This window comes from Carcharodon carcharias, chromosome 2 (assembly GCF_017639515.1).
Source record: "Carcharodon carcharias isolate sCarCar2 chromosome 2, sCarCar2.pri, whole genome shotgun sequence".
Classification (NCBI taxonomy): Eukaryota; Metazoa; Chordata; class Chondrichthyes; order Lamniformes; family Lamnidae; genus Carcharodon; species Carcharodon carcharias.
Genome location: NC_054468.1, coordinates 207,216,517 through 207,236,501, shown reverse-complemented (window position 1 = coordinate 207,236,501; position 19,985 = coordinate 207,216,517). Strand labels below are relative to the sequence as shown.

General features: G+C 43.0%; 1 protein-coding gene across 2 annotated transcripts in view; it reads right to left on the bottom strand.

Moving 5' to 3' along the window:
* foxn2a (forkhead box N2a) overlaps window positions 1-19,985 on the bottom strand; it is a 67,688-nt gene that overhangs the window by 27,537 nt on the left and 20,166 nt on the right. The gene's annotated exons all lie outside the window — the stretch shown is intronic.

Genomic DNA, 19,985 nt, shown 5'->3' with positions numbered 1-19,985 from the left:
GGTGTAGGTACAGCCACAGTGCTGTTACAAAGCAAGTTCCAGGATTTTGACCCAGTGACAGTGAAGGAATGATTAAATAGTTCCAAGTCAGGATGGCGTGAGGCTTGGAGAGAAACTTGCAGGTGGTGGCGTTCCCATGCACCTGCTGCCCTTTCCTTCAAAGTGGTAGACATCACAGGTTTGAAAGGTACTGTCAAAGAAGCCTTGGTGAGTTGCTGCAGTGCATCTTGTAGATGGTATACACTGCTGCCACTGTACGTCAGTGGTGGAAGGAGTGAACCTTGAAGGTGGTGGATGGGGTGCCAATCAAGTGGGCTGCTTTGTCCTGGATGATGTTGAGATTCTTGAGTGTTGTTGGAGCTGTATTCATCCATGCACATGGAGTCTATTCTGCCACACTTGTGCCTTGTAGATAGTGGACAGGCTTTGGGGAGTCGGGGTGAGTTGCTCACCGCAGAATTCCAGGCCTTGACCTGCTCTTGTAGCTACAGTATTTATGTGGCTAGTCCAGTTCAGATTCTGGTCAATGGTAACTACCATTGATAGTGGGACATTCAGCGATGGTAATGCCATTGAATGTCGTGGGGAAATGGTTGGATTCTATCTTGTTAGAGACGGTCATTGCCTGGTACTTGCGTCGTGCGAGTATAACTTGCCACTTATCAGCCCAAGCTTGAATGTTGACACGGACTGCTTCAGTATCTGAGGAGTCGAGAATGGTGCCGAACATTGTGCAGTCACCAGCGAACATCCCCACTGCTGACCTTATGATGGATGGAAGGTCATTGATGAAGTAGCTGAAGATGGTTGGGCCTAGGACACTACCCTGCGGGACTCCTCAGTTCCAGGACATCACTGCAGATGATTGACCTCCAACAACCACAACCATCATCCTTTGTGCTAGGTATGACTCCAATCAGTGGAGAGCTTTCCCACTGATTACCATTGACTCCAGTTTTATTAGGGCTTCTTGATGCCATATTTGGTCGAATGGTGCCTCGATGTCAAGGGAAGTCGCTCTCATCTCACTTCACTCGAGTTCAGCTTTTGTCCACGTTTGGACAAAGGCCGCAATGAAGTCAGGAGCTGAGTGGCTCTGGCAGAACCCAAACAGCATCAGTGAGCAGTTTATTTCTGAGTAAGTGCCACTTGATAGCACAGTCGATAACATCTTCCATAGCTTTGCTGATGATCGAGAATAGGCTGACAGGGCAGTAATTGGCCAGTGGATTTGTACTATTTTTTGTGGACAGGACATACCTAGCAGTTTTTCCACATTGTGGGGTAGATGCCAGTGTTGTAGCTATACTGGAACAGCTTGGCTAGGGGCGTGGCTAGTTCAGGAGCACAAGTCTTCAGCACTATTGCCGGAATATTGTCAGGGCCCATCGTCTTTGCAGTATCCAGTGCTTTCAGCTGTTTCTTGATATCACATGGAGTGAATCGAATTGGCTGAAGACTGGCATCTGTGGGACCTCAGGAGGAGGCCAGGGTGGATCATCCACTCAGCACTTCTGGCTGAAGTTGTTTGCAAATGCTTCAGCCTTCTCTTTGCACTGATGTGCTGAGCTTTCCCATCCTTGAGGATGGGAATATTTGTGGAGCCTCCTCCTCCCATTAGTTGTTTCATTGTCCACCAACATTCACGACTGGACATGGCAGAACCGCAGAGCTTAGCTCTGATCCATTGGTTGTGGGATCGCTTAGCTCTGTCTTTTACATGCTGCTTATGCTGTTTGGCATGCAAGTAGCCCTGTGTTGTAGCTTCACCAGGTGGACACCTCATTTTTAGGTATGCCTGGTGCTGCTCCTGGCATGCCCTCGTGCATTTTTCTTTGAACCAAGGTTGATCCCCTGGCTTGAAGGTAATAGTAGAATGGGGGATATACCGGGCCATGAGGTTACAGATGATGGTTGTATACAATTCTGCTGCTGCTGCTAATGGCCCTCAGTTTTGAGTTGCTACATGTGTTCGAAATCTATCCCATTTAGTAAGGTGGTAGTGCCACACAACATGATGGAGGATTTCCTCAATGTGAAGATGGAACTTTGTCTCTGTATGGACTGTGCATTGGTCACTCCTACCCATATTGTCATGGACAGATGCATTTGCGACAGGTAGATGGTGAGGACAAGATCAAGTAGGTTTTTCCCTCTTGGCTTCCTCACCACCAAATGCAGACCTAGCCGAGCAGCTATGACCTTTAGAACTTGGCCTGGCTCTCAGTAGTGGTGCTGCTGAGCCACTTTTGGTGATGGCCATTGATGTCCCCCACCCAGAGTGCATTTGATGCCCTTGCCATCCTCCAAGTGGTATTCAACATGGAGGAGTACTGATTCATCAGCTGAGGGGATGTGCTAGGTGGCAATCAGCAGGAAGTTTCCTTGCCCACGTTTGACCTGATACCGTGAAACTTCATGGGGTCCAGAGTCAATGTTTAGGATTCCCAGAGCAATTCCCTCCTGACTAAATACCACTGTGATGGTGCTGTCTGGGACATAGTCAAAGTCACTGAATCATACCTTACAGACAAGGTTGTGGCTTGACTAGTCTATGGAACAGCTCTTCCAATTTTGGCACAAGCCCCCATGTTGTTAAGGATGGCTTTGCAGGGTTGACAGGATGTGCTGTTGTGTTCCCAGTGCCTAGGTCAATGCCAGGTGGTCCTTCTGGTTGTGTTCCTCTGTAGCGGTTTGATACAACTTGAGTGGCTTGCTAGACCATTTTAGAGGGCATTTAAGAATCAACCACATTGCTGTGGGTCTGGAGTCACATGCAGACCAGATCAGGACATTAGTGCCTAAAGGATATTCGTGAACCAGATGTGTTTTTACGGCTATGGCTTCATAGTCACTATAACTGAGACTACTGAATTTAAATTCCACTGGCTGCTGTGGTGGGATTGAACCCATGTCCCCAGAGCATTAGCCTCGGCCTCTGGATTACTAGTCTAGTGATGTTACAACTATGCCACTGCCTTCCATTTTTGTGACTATCTTATATTTCTGACCTCGAGTTTTGCACTCCCCCAAAAGTGGAAATATTTTCTTTGCATCTACTCTTTCAAACCCTTTAAGTACCTTAAAGACCTCAATCAGTCACCCTATGTCTTCGGTTTTCCAGAGAGAAAGATTTCCAGCCATTTCAGCCATTCCTAATTAGTTCCTCAGTTCTGCTCCTTTTGAACCTTCTCCCGTGCTTTAATATACTTTTTATAATATGGAGACTACAACTGTGCTCAGTACTCCAAGTGTGGTCTAACCAAGATTCTGTACAAGTTTAGCATGGTTTTTCTGCCCTTCAATTCTAACCCTGGAGGAATGAACCACACCGTTTGGTTTGCTTTTACATGGCCCTAGCTGCGCCACTATTTTCAGTCATTTGTATATCTGGACCCCTATGTCCCTTTGCTCCTGTACTCTATTCAGTCTATTATCCAAGCAGCATGTGGCCTCTTTATTTTTCCTAGCAAACTGCACCAACTCACACTTGAGTATTAAATTAATTGTCAATTAAACACCTGTTTTGCAAGATTTTTCATGTATGTTTGTAATTTGTTGATTCTTCCTTCGTATTAATGACACTTCCCCCACCAACCCCCCCGCCCCCCCCATCCAAAACTTTGCCTGAAAATTTAGAAGTAATTCCAAGTTCATGAGTTTAAATCATTAATTCTGTACAACAGTGGTCCCAGCACCAATCACCGTGCAACACCACGTCCAATCTTTTGTCAGTCGGAGGAGCTGTCTGGTTTCTGTTTTGTAGGCAGCTTGCTATCCATTCTGCTACCTGTCCCCTGACTCCACATATTCTGACTTTATTAAAGGCCTTTTGAAATCCAAATGTATTACATCTACTGTGTTACACTTGTCTGTACTTCACTACTTCTTCAAATAATTCAATAAAGCTGGCCGAGCATGACCTTCCCTTTTGATGTCCATGCAATTATATTTTTTGTTCCTAGGTATTTTTCTATTACATCTTTGAGAAAAGATTCCATTATCTTGCCTTTCATTGGCATTAACTAAATGTTCCATAGTTATCTGAATTTGTTCTTTTTTTAAGAAATAACGTTAGCTACCTGCCATTCCTCTGGCATTATTCCCTTTCTAATGAATTCTTATATACACATAACAGTACTATCTCTCCCACAACTTCTTCTAATATTCTCAGATGCAATACATCCAAACCAGAGGTTTTATCCTCATTAGGTATGATTAATTTATTAATTATCTCCCACGTTTTATCTTAAATGTATTTATATTATTTTTGATCTCTTCTAATGTCATGCCTACCTTGTTAGTTTTCCTGGTAAACACTAAGGCAAGATATTCAATATTTCTGCTGTTTCGCTGTCATAACCTTTATCCATTTGTGATTGTGCCTATATCTTGATTTTTATTTTGTTATTTGTGTCTGTAGAATACTTTATTACTTATTTTTAATTTGCATTATTCATTCATGGGATGTAGGCGTCAATGGCTAGGGCAACATTTATTGTCCATCCCTAATTGCCCTTGAGAAAGTGGTGGTGAGCTGTCTTCTTGAACCACTGCAGTCCATGTGGTGTAGGTACACCCACAGTGCTATTAGGGAGGGACTTACAGGATTTTGACCCAGCGACAGTGAAGGAACGGCGACACATTTCCAAATCAGGATGGGGAGTGGCTTGGAGGAGAATTTCCAGGTGATGGTGTTCCCATGTGTCTGCTGCCCTTATCCTTCTAGATGGTAGAGGTTGTGGGTTTGGAAGGTGCTGTTGAAGGAGCCTTGGTGAGTTTCTGCAGTGCATCTTGTAGATGGTACACACTGCTGCCACTGTGCGTCAGTGCTGGAGGGAGTGAATGTTTGTGGGTGTGGGCCAATCAAGCGGGCTGCTTTGTCCTGAATGGTGTCAAGCTTTGAGTGTTGTTGGAGCTGCACTCATCCAGGCAAGTGAATAGTATTCCATCACACTCCTGACATGTGCCTTGTAGATGGTGGACAGGCTTTGGGAGTCAGGAGGTGAGTTACTCACTGCAGGATCCCTGGCCTCTGACCTGCTCTTGTAGCCACAGTATTTATATGGCTTGTCCTGTTCAGTCTCTGGTCAATGGTAACCCCCAGGATGTTGATAGTGAGGGATACAGCTTGCCATTGAATGTCAAGGGGTGATGGTAAGATGCTCTCTTGTTGGAGATTGTCATTGCCCGATACTTGTGTGGTGCAAATGTTACTTGTCACTTGTCTGCCCAAGCCTGGATATTGTCCTGGTCTTGCTGCATTTGGACGTGGACTGCTTCAGTGTCTGAGGAGTTGCAAATCGTGCTGAACATCCCCAATTCTGACCTTATGATGGAAGGAAGGTCATTGAAGCAGCTGAAGATGGTTGAGCCTAGGACGCTACCCAGAGGAACTCTTGCAGTCATGACCTGGAACTGATAGATGATTGACCTCCAACAACCACAACTATTTTCCTTTGTGCTAGGTATGACTCCAACCATTAGAGAGTTTTCTCCCTGATTTCCATTGACTCCAGTTTTGCTAGGGTTCCTTGATGCCACACTTGTCAAATGCTGCCTTGAGGTCAAGGGCAGTCACTTTCACTTCACCTCTGGAGTTCAGCTCTTCTGTCCATGTTTGAACCAAGGTTGTAATGTGGTCAGGAGCTGAGTGGCCCTGGCGGAACCCAAACTGAGTGTCAATGAGCAGGTTGTTGCTAAGCAAGTGCCGCTTGAAACCTGTTGATGACCCCTTCCATCACTTTACTAAAAATGCAGAGTAGACTGATGGGGCCACAATTGGGTAGGTTGGACTTGTCTTGCTTTTGCGTACAGGACATACCCAGGCAATTTTCCACATTGCTGGGTAGATGCCAATGTTGTAGCTGTACTGGAACAGTTTGGCTAGAGGGTGTGGCTAGTTCTGGAGCACAAGTCTTCAGTACTATTGACAGAATGTTGTAAGGGCCCAGAGCCTTTGCAGTATCCAGTGCTTTCAGCCACTCCTTAATGTCACATGGAGTGAATTGAATTGGCTGAAGACTGGCACCTGTGATGCTGGGGACCTCCGGAGGAGGCCGAGATGGATCATCCACTTGGCACTTCTAGCTGAAGATTGTTGCGAATGCTTCAGCCTTCTCTTTTGCACTGATGTGCTGGGTTCCCACATCATTGATGAAAGAGATAATTGTGGAGTCTCCTCCTCCAGTGAGTTGTTTAACTGTTCACCTTCCCTTCATGACTGACTGTGGGAGGACTGCAGAGCTTAGATCTGATCCGTCGCCTCCACAAAGACTGTGCAGTGGTCACTAATCATATTAAACCTCATTTTGTTATTGTAATTGTCTGGCTTTTCCCCTACACTATCTTATCTACTTTGGTTTATTTCACATTGCTAGATCCAGTGGTTCCTCTCTTGCTTGGCTCTTCCACACTGTGAAGGAAAGGGCTAAAGATTGTTCCTAGGCTCTGGTTATCAAACATTGTGAAAATTACTTGAAGGGAGCTACACATTCCAGAAATGCTTTAGGGGGAGACAGAATGTAATGCACAATGTTCATTTCCCTACTAGATGTACATACTATTGATTCCTTCAATCTGCATCTGACTAGGACGAAAGCAATGTTTAATCATGACATTCCAATGCAGCTTAAAAATTATGGTCAAATTAAATGGCTCTCTGGGCTGTTACTTCTATGCAGTACTTTCCTGTTGGAGAAATCAAGCCAAATTCTCTCAGACGTAAATGATTCCACGGCACTCTCTGAAGAGCAGAAGAGTTATCCTGATTTCTTAGCCTACACTTATCCCTCAACCAACACCTAAAACCAGATGATCCGGGTTTCACTGTGATATGTGGAAATGTGCTATTTGCAAATTTGCTGTCACCTTTCTTACATTCCAATACTGATTATACTTAAAAAAGATAATTAGTTGGCTGTAAAGCCCTTTGGAGATCCTGAGGTCATGAAAAATGAACAGTTATGTGTAGTACATACAGAATGGGCAGAGTAGAAGAACATTAGCAGGGATTCCCCTCCTCGTTGCCATCCAGTGATCTTTACTGAAATGTTCATGTTGAAGAAAAAATTATAGTCGGCTGTGATGCCCCAAAAGTTGAACAGCAAGTATTAATCTTCTAGGCACACATATAAAAAATAGCCACTTAAATGAGGTATCAATGTGACTGGTGCCAGTGGAACCATGCCCCATGTTACTCAGCCTATTCAGGAAAGTAAGAGAGTAATCTTTTAGACAGACACATTTGTAGTTGCTTAAGGTCACTACTGTTCCATGGTAATAACAAAGTGTCTTAATTGCACTATGTATCCACATTACAGAGTAGATTTGACTTACTACTGAAAGTATCTCAGTAGTATTGAAGGAGTAGCATAGAGAATAAAGCACAATGAGAACAGAGTTCTGATTAAATTGTTTTTCTCTGAGAGGAAGAAATTACTTGCCGGCTAGCAAAGTGAGTTAGAACTCCAGTCATTCAAAATTAAAATTGGGGGACCGGATTGACTTTCTGTAGGTGGGTGATAATGACAACCATGAGGTGCAGGGTTGCAACTGAGATGGTTTAAAGGGGGTATGCATTCATTAAAATGAGTTTTTCAATGTTAATAGTTCAGTGAGGAAGAACTGTACTTAATTTTCATTACAACAAACACAAATGATGATATGTTACAAGACAATTGATCAATTTATGTGACCATGCCATATGTTTGTTAACAAATAAAGATATATTCGTAAAGCATCTTTAGGATGATGTTGCCTTTTAATTTGCCAATTTTCTCCTCTTCCTTCCTGAACATGTTGGCTGAAGTGCAGAGATGCTTGTCAGCTTCCAGAACCTGCACAATTGACCATTCTTCGTGCATAACCAGGATAGTGAATGCAGATGCACTACTTTTTTGTGTCTGTTTGGAAGCATCACAGCCAAGTTCAATTCCATTCTCATCTGATACTCATATGTACACGTTTTCCAATATGGGGTCAATGGAAGGGATCAGAAACTAGGAATTGTACATTTGTACTGTAGCAGCTAGAATCAACTAACTCGGTAGAAACTGGGACAGTGTCTGTTTAGCACAGCAGTAATAGACAATGAGAAGGCTATGCTAATAAAAGCAATCCAAATTGCTAGAATTCGTAAATAGTTTGTATCTCAGCTAGTTCTCGAAGTTAGACAATCATTAACTCCTTATGTGCCCATACAGCAATTTCAAAATCTCTGTCTCATCCACAAATGCCTCAACGGCTTTCCCCACCCTCACTACAAACCATGTTCCTGTACTCTCCCCCCAAATGTCCTATTTTAGCCTCATTTGCACCCCTCCATAGTCTATTAATGGTTGCACAACCATCAGTCACTTCAGCTCTCCTGAAGACCCTCTACCTTGCTACCTCTCCCCTCCTTCTTAGACAGTCCCTCAGGATCAAGGAGGATTTGTTCCATCAGTTTGATGGGATTCTGAGATGGCTGATAAGTCCAGACTCTGCCACATGCGGTACAGGTGGTGCTTGGTGATAGATGAGTTTTTTGGAGGTTTGTGCACCCTTTCTGATGCATTGGTTTCACCTCTGTGTTCAGTAGTTTCATGAACAAACCTTCTCCATCATAGTTGGTCACAAGCCAGGGAATCCCATGAATCAACAGGGATGTTTGACCTCCTCAGGGATGCTTTGAGGACATCCCTAATGTGTTTCCGTTGTCCTCCTTAGAGTCTCTTGCTATGACTGAGTTCCAAGTAGAGCAATTGCTTCAGGAATCTAGTGTCAGGCATACGAATGACATGTCCCACCCAGCGGAACTGGTTTTGAGTGATTAGAGCCTTGATGATGGCATGTTGACTTGGGAGAGGATGCTGCTTTTGGAGAGGATGCTGCTTTTGGGCCACCTTTCATGCAACTGGATTTGGAGGATCTTGCAAAGGCACCATTGCTGGTACTTCTCCAGTGCTTTGCGGTGCCTACCTTAAGTTGTCCCAAGTCTCTGAAGAATATAGGAGCATGGGGACCACTGCTGCCCAGTAAACCATGACCGTGGTCTTGGGTTTGAGATCCTGACCCTCAAATATTCTTTTCCTCAGTTAACTGAAGGCTGAGCTGGAAATTTGTAGGCAATAATGAATTCTGTGGTCTATTTCTGCCTTCATCAAGAGGAGGCTCCCAAGATATGAAAAAGGGCTCACATTTTCCAGGATCTCACCAATGATTTTAATTGATGGAGGAAGCTATTGTGCTGTGACAGCTGGCTGAGGGAAGACCTTCATTTTTCGGGTGTTTAGTGAAAAACTAATTTTCTCATATTCTTTGGAGAGAGAATCAACAATGACCTGGAACTCAGTTCCTCAGTGAGTGCATACATGAGTGTTATCTGCATACTGGAGCTCAATGACTGAAGTTGGAGTGATTTTGGTTTTGGATTGAAGGTGACGTCAGTTGAACAGCTTCCTGTCTTCTGTAAATTATCTCCATGCTTTTGGGTAATTATCTAGAGGTGAGGTGCAGTATTGCAACAAGGAAGATGGAGAAGAGTACTGGTGTGATGACACAGCCTTGCTTGACCCATTCTTTACTAAGATAGGGTCTGTGGTGGTTCCGTTGGCGAGGATCGCAGTTTGCATGTCATCGTGGAATAGGCAGAGGATGGTGACAGATTTCTGAGGGCAGTACAGTATCCTTACAACCAACCTCAAATTTGCTCTTGGATCCCATCCCCCGCACCAAATTCTTCCTCCATCTTCCAGCTTCTAGTTATATTCCCTTTTTTCCCCCAAACCACTCAATCCGTGTTTCACAGTGTATTTTAGAAAGAAATTCATTAAATTGTACAAAAATAGCTTTTCCAAAACTGAGCAGTCAGCCTAGTTTCAGGTGCAGTATATGTCAACTGGTGTAGGATGTAACCTGGTATTTCTGCTTTCAACTATCCCACCATGGGTAGTGCAGTATCCAGTATGTTGCAGTGCAGTATGAAAGGGAACGGGAAATACAGGACTGAAGGTGTTATATCTGAATGCACGCAGTATACGAAATAAGGTAAATGAGCTTGTCGCACAGATTGAAATTGGCAGGTATAATGTGGTGGGCATCAGTGAGACATGGCTGCAAGGGGATCAGGACTGAGAGCTAAATATCCAAGGATATACATCCTATCGAAAAGATAGGCAAGTTGGCAGAGGACGTGGTGTTGCTTTGTTAGTAAGAAATGAAATTAAATCGATAGCAAGAAATGACGTAGGTCAGATAATACAGAATCTGTGTGGGTAGATTGAGGAACCGCAAAGGTAAAAAAAGCAAAATGGAAGTTATGTACAGGCCTCTGAACAGTAGTCAGGATGTGAGGCACGAGAAACACCAGGAGATAGAAAAGGTGTGTAAGAAAGGCAAGGTTACAGTGATCATGGGGGATTTCAATATGCAGGTAGACTGGGAAAATCAGGTTGGTAGTGGATCCAAAGAAAAGGCATTTGTGGAATGTCTACGAGATGGCTTTTTGGAACAGCTTGTGGTGGAGCCCACTAGGGAACAGGCAATTCTAGATTTAGTGATGTGTACTGAGGTGGATTTGATAAAGGAGCTTAAGGTGAAGGAACCCTTAGGAGGAAGTGACCATAATATGATAGAATTTATCCTGCAATTTGAGAGGAAAAAGCTGGAATCAGATGTAATGGTAATACAGTTGAATAAAGACAACTACAGAGGCATGAGGGAGGAGTTGGCCAGAACTGACTAGGAGATGAGCCTAGCAGGAAAGACAGTGGAACAGCAATGGCAGGAGCTTCTGGGAGTAATTTGGGAGACACAGCAAAAATTCATCCCTAGGAAGAAGAAGCATACTAAAGGGAGGACGAGGCAACCATGGCTGACAATGGAAGTCAGGGACAGCATAAAAGCTAAAGAGAAAGCATACAATGCGGCGAAGAGCAGTAGGAAACCAGGGGATTGGGAAGCGTACAAAGACCAGCAGAAGACAACTAAAAAAGAAATAAGGAGGGAGAAGATTAAATATGAGGGTAAACTAGCCAGTAATATAAAAGAAAATTGCAAGAGTTTTTTTAGATATATAAAGGGTAAGAGAGAGGCAAAAGTGGACATTGGGCCACTGGAAAACGACGCTGGAGAAGTAGTAGTGGGGAACAAAGAAAAGGCGGAGGAACTGAATAGGTACTTTGTGTCAGTCTTCACGGTGGAAGACACGAGTAACATCCCCAAAGTTCAAGAGAGTTGGGGGGGGGGTAGAGGTGAGTATGGTGGCCATTACCAAGGAGAAGGTGCTAGGAAAACTGAAAGGTCTGAAGGTGGATAAATCACCTGGACCAGATGGATTACATCCCAGAGTTCTGAACGAGATAGCTGAAGAGATAGTGGAGGCGTTAGTGCTGATCTTTCAGGAGTCAGAGAGGTTCCCAGAGGACTGGAAAATCGCTAATGTAACCCCCCGTTTAAGAATGGAATGAAGCAAAAGACGGGAAATTACAGGCCGATTAGCCTGACCTCAGTCGTTGGTAAGATTTTAGAGTCCATTATTAAGGATGAGATTTCAGAATACTTGGAAGTACATGGTAAAATAGGGCAAAGTCAGCATGGTTTCATCAAGGAGAGGTCATGCCTGACAAATCTGTTAGAATTCTTTGAGGAGGTAACAAGTAGGTTAGTCAAAGGAGAGCCAATGGATGTTATCTACATGGACTTCCAGAAGGCCTTTGACAAGGTACCACACAGGAGGCTGCTCAGTAAGATAAGAGCCCATGGTATTAGAGGCAAGGTACTAGCATGGTTAGAAGATTGGCTGTCTGGCAGGAGGCAGAGAGTGGGGATAAGAAGGTCCTTCTCAGGATGGCAGCCGGTGACTAGTGGAGTTCCGCAGGGGTCAGTGTTGGGACCACAACTTTTCACTTTATACATTAATGATCTAGATGAAGGAACTGAGGGCATCCTGGCTAATTTTGCATTTGATACAAAGGTGGAGGGACAGGTAGAATTGAGGAGGCTGCAGAAGGATTTGGACAGGTTAGGAGAATGGGCAAAGAAGTGGCAGATGGAGTACAACATGGGGAAGTGTGAGGTCATGCACTTTGGTAGGAAGAATAGAGGCATAGACTATTTTCTAAATGGGGAGAGAATTCAGAAATCTGGGGTGCAAAGGGACTTGGGAGGCCTAGGATTCCAGGATTCTCTTAAGGTTAACTTGTAGATTGAGTCTGCAATGTTGGCATTTATTTCGAGAGGACTAGAATATAAAAGCAGGGATGTGCTGTTGAGGCTTTGTAAGGCTCTGGTCAGACCACATTTAGAATATTGTGAGCAATTTTGGGTCCCATATCTCAGGAAGGATGTTCTGGCCCTGGAGAGGGTCCAGAGGAGGTTCATGAGAACAATCCCAGGAATGAAAGGCTTAACATATGAGGAATGTTTGAGGACTCTGCGTCTATACTCGATGCAGTTTAGAAGGATGAGGGGGGATCTGATTGAAACTTACAGAATACTGAAAGGCCTGGATAGAGTGGACGTGGGGAAGATGTTTCCATTAGTAGGAGAGAGTAGGACCCCAGGGCACAGCCAAAGAGTAAAGGGAAGACCTTTTAGAACAGAGATGAGGAGAAACTTCTTTAGCCAGAGAGTGGTGAATCTATGGAATTCATTGCCATAGAAGGCTGTGGAGGCCAGGTCATTGAGTGTATTTAAGAGTGAGATAGATAGGTTCTTGATTGGTAAGGGGATCAAAGGTTACGGGGAGAAGGCAGGAGAATGGGGTTGAGAAACTTATCAGCCATGGTTGAATGGTGGAGCAGACTCGATGGGCCGAATGGCCTAATTTCTGCTCCTATGTCTTATGGTCTTATGGTGCCATGTGAAACCCCATTTTTTTTCTCTGTAAGACAACCAAATAAGGAAATGAGTTAGCAAACGTAATTCCTGATGGCCACTGCCATTCCCCTTAGCATCGAGCTTTCAAGTGATGATAGGCTGAGGCCGATCTACCATTTCCCTGCACTAGCCAGCGATGGTGCAGAGAGCGAGATGCAAGAGGAAACATACACACATTTCTCACTCATTTTGATTTAAAACTGCAACCAATTTGAATTTTTTTCTCTAAAAGTAGATATAGCTTTATTTGTTTAAATGGTATGTAATCAGTCACAGGCTTTCTGATCATAAATCTCACCAACATTTCTCTGATCTTGACTGCCACGAGGAAGAGAAAAATTGTCTTAAGACAGAGACTGACCCTCAAACAAAGCCAAACAGAAAACTCCTAAGCCCTGGCACATGTTGAAAGCTGTGAGGACTGGAATAGTCTTGCTTACTCATTCCTGTGATTTTGTCTCTTTAAGATGGTTTTCTGTAAATAAACACTTCCTTTTCACATGTCTGGAAGCAGACATTTGTATTGAACAGCAAGAGCACAGGGCACACCTATGTGCTTTAGAAACTTTGTGGAAACATCACACTTCACTGCAGTTTGCATAAACAACATGCTGCACAGTCTTTAACACACAGAAAACAAGCCTGTTACAAATAGCACGGCCTTCAAAGGAATGCTTATTGCACCATTTAAACTCTTCAAAGTCAGTGTCAATAAGAAATAAAACACCCAAAGTTCTATGTAATACACTGCCAATTTAAGCTGTTACCACTGGTATCAGCTCTCAATTTTAAACTAGTAATCACAATCACTCTTCTACCCAGTGGGATACAAACTGCTCCATTTTATTCTAAGAAAATAATCCCGTCTTGAGCTTACCCCATTTATTGCAAGCCACAATCATTATAAACAACTTACAGGACAAACTTTGCGCTGGTCAAATGCTGTTTTGTTTACACAAAATGCAAACATTCGGCCCTTCAAGCCTGCTCCACCATTCAATATGATCATGATTGATCCTCTATTTTAATGCCGTACTTCTGCGCTCTCCCCATACCCTTTGACGCCTTTGGAGCCCAGAAATCGATCTATTTCCTTCTTAAATGTACTGAATGACTTGGCTTCCACAGCCTTCTGTGGTAGAGAATTCCATAGGTTCACCACCCTGTGTGTGAAACAGTTTCTCCTCATCTCAGTCCTAAATGGTCTATCCCATATCCTGAGACCATGACCCCTTGTTCTAAACACCCTAGACAGAGGAAATATCATCCCTGCATCCAGTCTGTACATCCCGGTCAGAATTTTATATGTTTCAATGAGATCTCTTATTTTTCTAAACTCCAGTGAATACAGACCCAGTCAGCTAATCTCTCCTCATACGACAATCCTGCCATCCCAGGAATCAGTCTGGTGAACCTTCGCTGCACTCCCTCTATGGCAAGTATATCCTTTCTTAAGTAAGGAGACCAAAACCGCACACAATACTTCAGGTGTGGTCTCATCGAGGCCCCATACAGCTGTAGTAAGACATCCTTGCTCCTGTACTCCAGTTCTCTTGCAATGAAGGCTATTTGCCTTCTTAACCGCTTGCTGCACCTGCATGCTTGTTTTCAGTGATTGGTGTACAAGGACACCCAGTTCCCATTGTACATCAACATTTCTCAAGCTATCACCATTTAAATGATACTCTGCCATTCTGTTTTTCCTACCAAAGTGGATAACTTCACACTTATCTATGTTATACTGCATCTGCCATGTGTTTGCCCAGTCAATCAACCTGTCTAAGTTGCCTGGAAGCCTCTCAACACCCTTCTCATTGCTCACATTCCTGCCACGTTTTGTGTCATCAGCAAACTTGGAAATATTACATTTGGTTCCCTCATCCAAAACTATGATTTAACAATGTGGAACAACAGCAACCTGACCTAGAACACCAATCTACGAGTTTACTAAGCCTGCATCCTCAGTGCTCTCGTTTAAAGTAGTGAGACCTGGACAATTATGCTAGGCAGGAGAAAAGGCTGAACAGTTTTCCAACTTTGCTGCCTCAGTCACATCCTCAGCATCTCTTGGCAGGACTGGGTAGCCAACTTGGAGGTCCTGGAGCATGCTAATTCCATCAGCATAAACTCATTACATTGAATGTGGCTGAGCTGGTGTAGACATCGGATGGATATCGGTCATATACCCTGTATCATGTTGTTCTGTACGGTAAACTAGTCACTGGGTCACAACCTGCTGGATGTCCATATCTCCACTAGATATGCAAGCAAGATATAAAGATGGTGGGCAGTGATACAGACAAATGGAGGCTGACTGTAGGCATCAGAAGATGTTAAGAGAAACTGAAAGCTCAGCTGGCTGAGAAAAGGACCCAGAGAAAACAGAGTCCAGAGAATCCTGCACGTTCTCAGCTCACTGTCTTCCTCTGCAGCAAATGCGGCAGAGATTGCCATACCAGATGGGGATCTTGAATCACACCAGGCAGTGTTTAATACAGAGTTGATCAACAAGATACAAACAATCATCTGAGATGGAAGACTACCAGAGAAGATTTAACGTAGGTATGAAGGCTATTATTCCCACTGGTGTGGTTACTGAACTGTCACACTGTTATATCGCAAAATCCTTATATTCGTAAATCAGGCCACTGACTGGCACATGGTTACACTATAAGCTGCATACCTCACAAATTGACACAATTATAATGTTAAGACCTGTATTCTTGCAGCTCATTAATGTATCAAGTATACAATAGTAAAGACCAGGAATGTCCTGAAATTGGGAAATAAGTCTGAGTAATTCAGATGCTGGAAGAAGAATTATATTTTTACGGGGGAAGGAGATGAGTAAGATTCATTCATCACAAATAGAAGTATCCATATGTTCCAAAATGAACTTCTGGTCACTGCATTTGTATGAAGTTCTGTATGTGGCCTGAATCAGGAACAAATTTCAACAAACAGGAAGCACATGGTTTGCCTACAAGCATTAATAGTCTTATCCACTTAAGCCAGATCACAGTCATGTATTACATTACCGGCAGGTCAAAAACTGATAGAGCTAAAGGAAATGTTGCCATGGCAACTCAAAACCAGGCCACAAATTGAAACCCATACCCGCTTAGCAACTTCCTGACTGCTTTGCAAATGTAACCAATTGTAAAGGTTTTCTCCACCCCCACCCTGACATTAAAAGGAAATAATGTTAAAATTCTACCAGCAAACACAGAAAATTAAAACCAAGAAATTATTTCTTTTTCTATGGGGAAAACTGAAAAATAAATTTATTGTTGGTTTAGACAATCCTGCTATTTTCAACCTGACTTGAACAGCCAAAAGTGTCTGCACCAAAAGCTTCACATCTGTGAGGCAAAGGTGCCACATAGGACAGTAATGCCTAAAGTGTCTTTTACGAACATAAATACGAATTAGGAGGAGTAAGCCACTCAGCCCCTCGAGCCTGCTCCGCCATTCAGCAAGATCATGGCTGATCTGAACATAACATCGACCCCACATTCCTGCCTACCCCGATAACCTTTCACCCCCTTGTTGATCAAGAATCTATCTAGCTCTGCCTTAAAATATTCAAAGACTCTGCTTCCACCACCTTTTGAAGAAGAGAGTTCCAAAGACTCACAACCCCCTGAGAGAAAAAATTGTCTCCTCATCTGTCTTTAATGAGTGACCCCTTATTTTTAAATAGAGATTCCTAGTTCTAGATGAGGGGTCACTGTCAACTTGACCAACAACTGGGTTAGGTGAGCTCATTCCACTTGTTACACTAGGCAATCTGAAAAGAGAAGGAATTATGTTCACTACAAGCATACAAAATTATAGCCCAGCAAATAAATGTTGTGGCACTGGGCTATACAAACCAGGAAGGCTTCAGGTTTGACATTTAATCTTTCCTAATTTAGCTGGACCCTTGAAAGATGCTTTAATTGACCTCAGTGCAAAAGAATCAACCAAGATTGCTGCTCCTGACCACTGATTCCTATTTGAAGTATGTGAACATTCAAGGAGATGTTTCCACATCCTCTTAAATATCACCCAAAGTGCTATCTTCTCATTTGGCTATTTCCCTACACAAGGCTAATGATGCACAAAAATTGTAAGTATATACAGTAAATATATACAGGTACTATATCATAGTGCTTATGTTCCTGGATGAGTATTCCAGCACCATGAGTTGTCAGCTATCAGCTGGGGAATTTAAATTTAGTTTATGAAATAAATCATGAATAAAAAGCTACTTTTGGTTATGATGACCACGATACTGTTGGATTGCTTGAAAAAAACTCATCTAGTTATTAATGTCCTTTAGGGAAGCAAATCTACTGTCCTTACCCAGTATGGCCTACAAGTAACTCTTAATTGCCTTCTGAGATGGCCTAGCAAGCCACTCAGTTGTATTAAACCATTCTGAAAAAGTTTACTAAGAATAAAACCAGACCTAGGCACCAGCATGACAAAGACCTAGTCCAGTTGACCCTGCAAAGTCCCCTTAATCTGGAAAATTATACCAAAATCAGGAGAACTGTCCCACAGACTAGTCAAGCACCAGCCCAAAATAGTAATAGTCACAGAATCATATATTTCTGCCAATATCCCAGATTCCTCCATCACCTGTGTCACTGCAGGATCGATCCATCATAGTGGTGTACAGTCAGCAGGGTGTTGCCCCGGGAGTCCTCAACCCAGACCCCATGAAGTCTCATAACATCAGGTTAAACATGGACATGGAAACCTCCTGCTGATTACCACATATCCCCCACCCTCAGCTGATGAATCAGCACTCCCTCATGTTGAACACCACAAAATGTTCTCTGGGTGGGAGTGGGGGGCTTCAACAGCCATCACTAAGAATGGCTCGGTAGTACCACTACTTACTGAGCTGGCGGGGTCCCAAAGGACATACCTTCCAGACTGGCCTGTAGCAGATGGTGAGAGAACAATCATGAGAGGAAAAATCTACTTCATCTAATGATCAATTATTTCAAAAGGAAATTGAATGGATACTTGAGGGAAATAAATTTTCATGGCTGTGGGATTTCCCGTAGCCATGCAAATTTATTTCCCTCAAATGGGACTGACTGGATTGCTCCATCTGGAGCTGACATAGACTGGATAGGCCAAATGGCCTCTTCTGTACCGTAATGACTCTAGAACCACTTGTCACACCTGTTCATGACTGAATGAGTAGGAATGATCACTGCACAATCCTGTGGAGATGAGGTCCTGTCTTCACACTGAAATCACCATTCCTCGTGTTGTGTGGCAATATCACCATGCTAAGCGGGATAGGATTCAGAAAAAACTAGCAACTCAAAACTGAGCATCCACGAGGTGCTTTGGGCCATTAGCAACAGTAGATCTGTATTATGATCCTTTTAGGGACCGTTAGAATTTTTAAAAAGAATCCAAACACCCTGTAATTAACCAATAGAACCGTGCCACAAGATTTCATGTTTTTAAACAAAAACAAACTTTTTTATTTAACGTAAGCACTATTAACAACATTGTAGCTTATAAAGACTTGTACTTTTAACTCAGTTTTACTTTCAATTTACCTCCAATAATTCCCTTATTTTACAAAATCTTTAAGGTTCACTCACTTTTTCTCTCTGGGACCAAACCAAAAGGTATATCACCGCTCTCTGGAATTCACTCTGATTTATTTTCAGTGTTCCAGCTATTTGCCAAAGTAAAAGATTTTATGGGGGTCCTTCCATCAGCTTTTGGCTTAGCGACCCTTCAGTTTCTTTACAGACCTCACAATTACTCCACAGCTCAAGTATGGGCCTCCCTGCGACTCCTACGCAGTGCTTAAAACATCAGAAAACATCTTTGGTTTCCAATAGCCCGCTGCAATGACTTCAAACTGCAACCAAGCTGATTACTTCCAGAACTCCAACTGCAACAATGTTAACAGCATTTTATTGCGAAGATTACTGTAGATTTCTTCCTTTAGCTTCCAGCTAAACAAATATTCCAGTATTTTTTTTCCTTTTACCAACTTTGTTTTATACTGAATACTAGGTCCCACTCGTAGCCTGCGCCATGGATCTAGCATTTACTCCACTTCAAGGTATAGGTCTGACTTTATCCCATAAGACCCAAAACTGACTCCAGTTCTAAGCTGCTTCTCAACCAGTCTTGCCTGCTGGCTATGCCCTAACTGATTTCACCAAAATAACTCAAAACAAAGAATCTCACTGAGCTCCACCCATCTCCATGGCAATGTGTCACACACGGTATGTTCCTAGGTAGAAATGCAAATTAACTACCTTTAAATTCCAACGCTTACCTTAATTCTGGGAAACTACATGAATAAATTGTATCCTTTACTGGAATAACAGCTGACGTCATATCTCCAGCTCTTTAACTAAGTAAGAGCACCTGCTGTTTAATGTCTCTCACCCTTTTGCTCTAACTTTATCCTGTAAACACAAGTTACCTTTTGAATTGTAATTATCTTAAGTCTGTGTGGTTTGCCAGCCTCTAGATGTTTAACAGGGTTTTTTTCCTTACTGAACTTACATTTAAATTCAATTTCTAAAACTAAAAAGCTATACCTCTAAAACCTATGAACATTAGGCATTAATGAAGATATCTTGGACAAGTCACACCTCAATGAAGAGGTGCTAGTAAAATCTGAGACCAAAAGAACTCTGCTGACCAAGATCAGGAGCAGATAGTTGGAATTTCTTAGACACATAACAAAAAAATCATGATTTTGAAAGTCTGTTGCTGATAGTAAAGATCGATGGTAAAAGAGATTGAGGTAGACACAGAATAATCTTTTTAAAGAGCCTCACAAGCTGGATGAATGTACCATCTATGAAGATGATCCATGCCTCTAGAGCATAATTAAAATGGAGAACATCTAGCATACCCCTCACGATACCATTACTATCATCAGGGGACCAACCATGATTCAATGAGGAGTGTAGAATACTATGCCACCTACAGCACCAGGCATGCCTAAAAATTAGGTGCCAACCTGGTGAAGCAACAGCACAGGACAGCATACATGCTAAACAGCAAAAGCAGCATGCCATGTAAGGACAGTGCTAAGCAATCCCACTTGCAAGAGTTAACATCCAACCTCTGCAGTCCTGCCA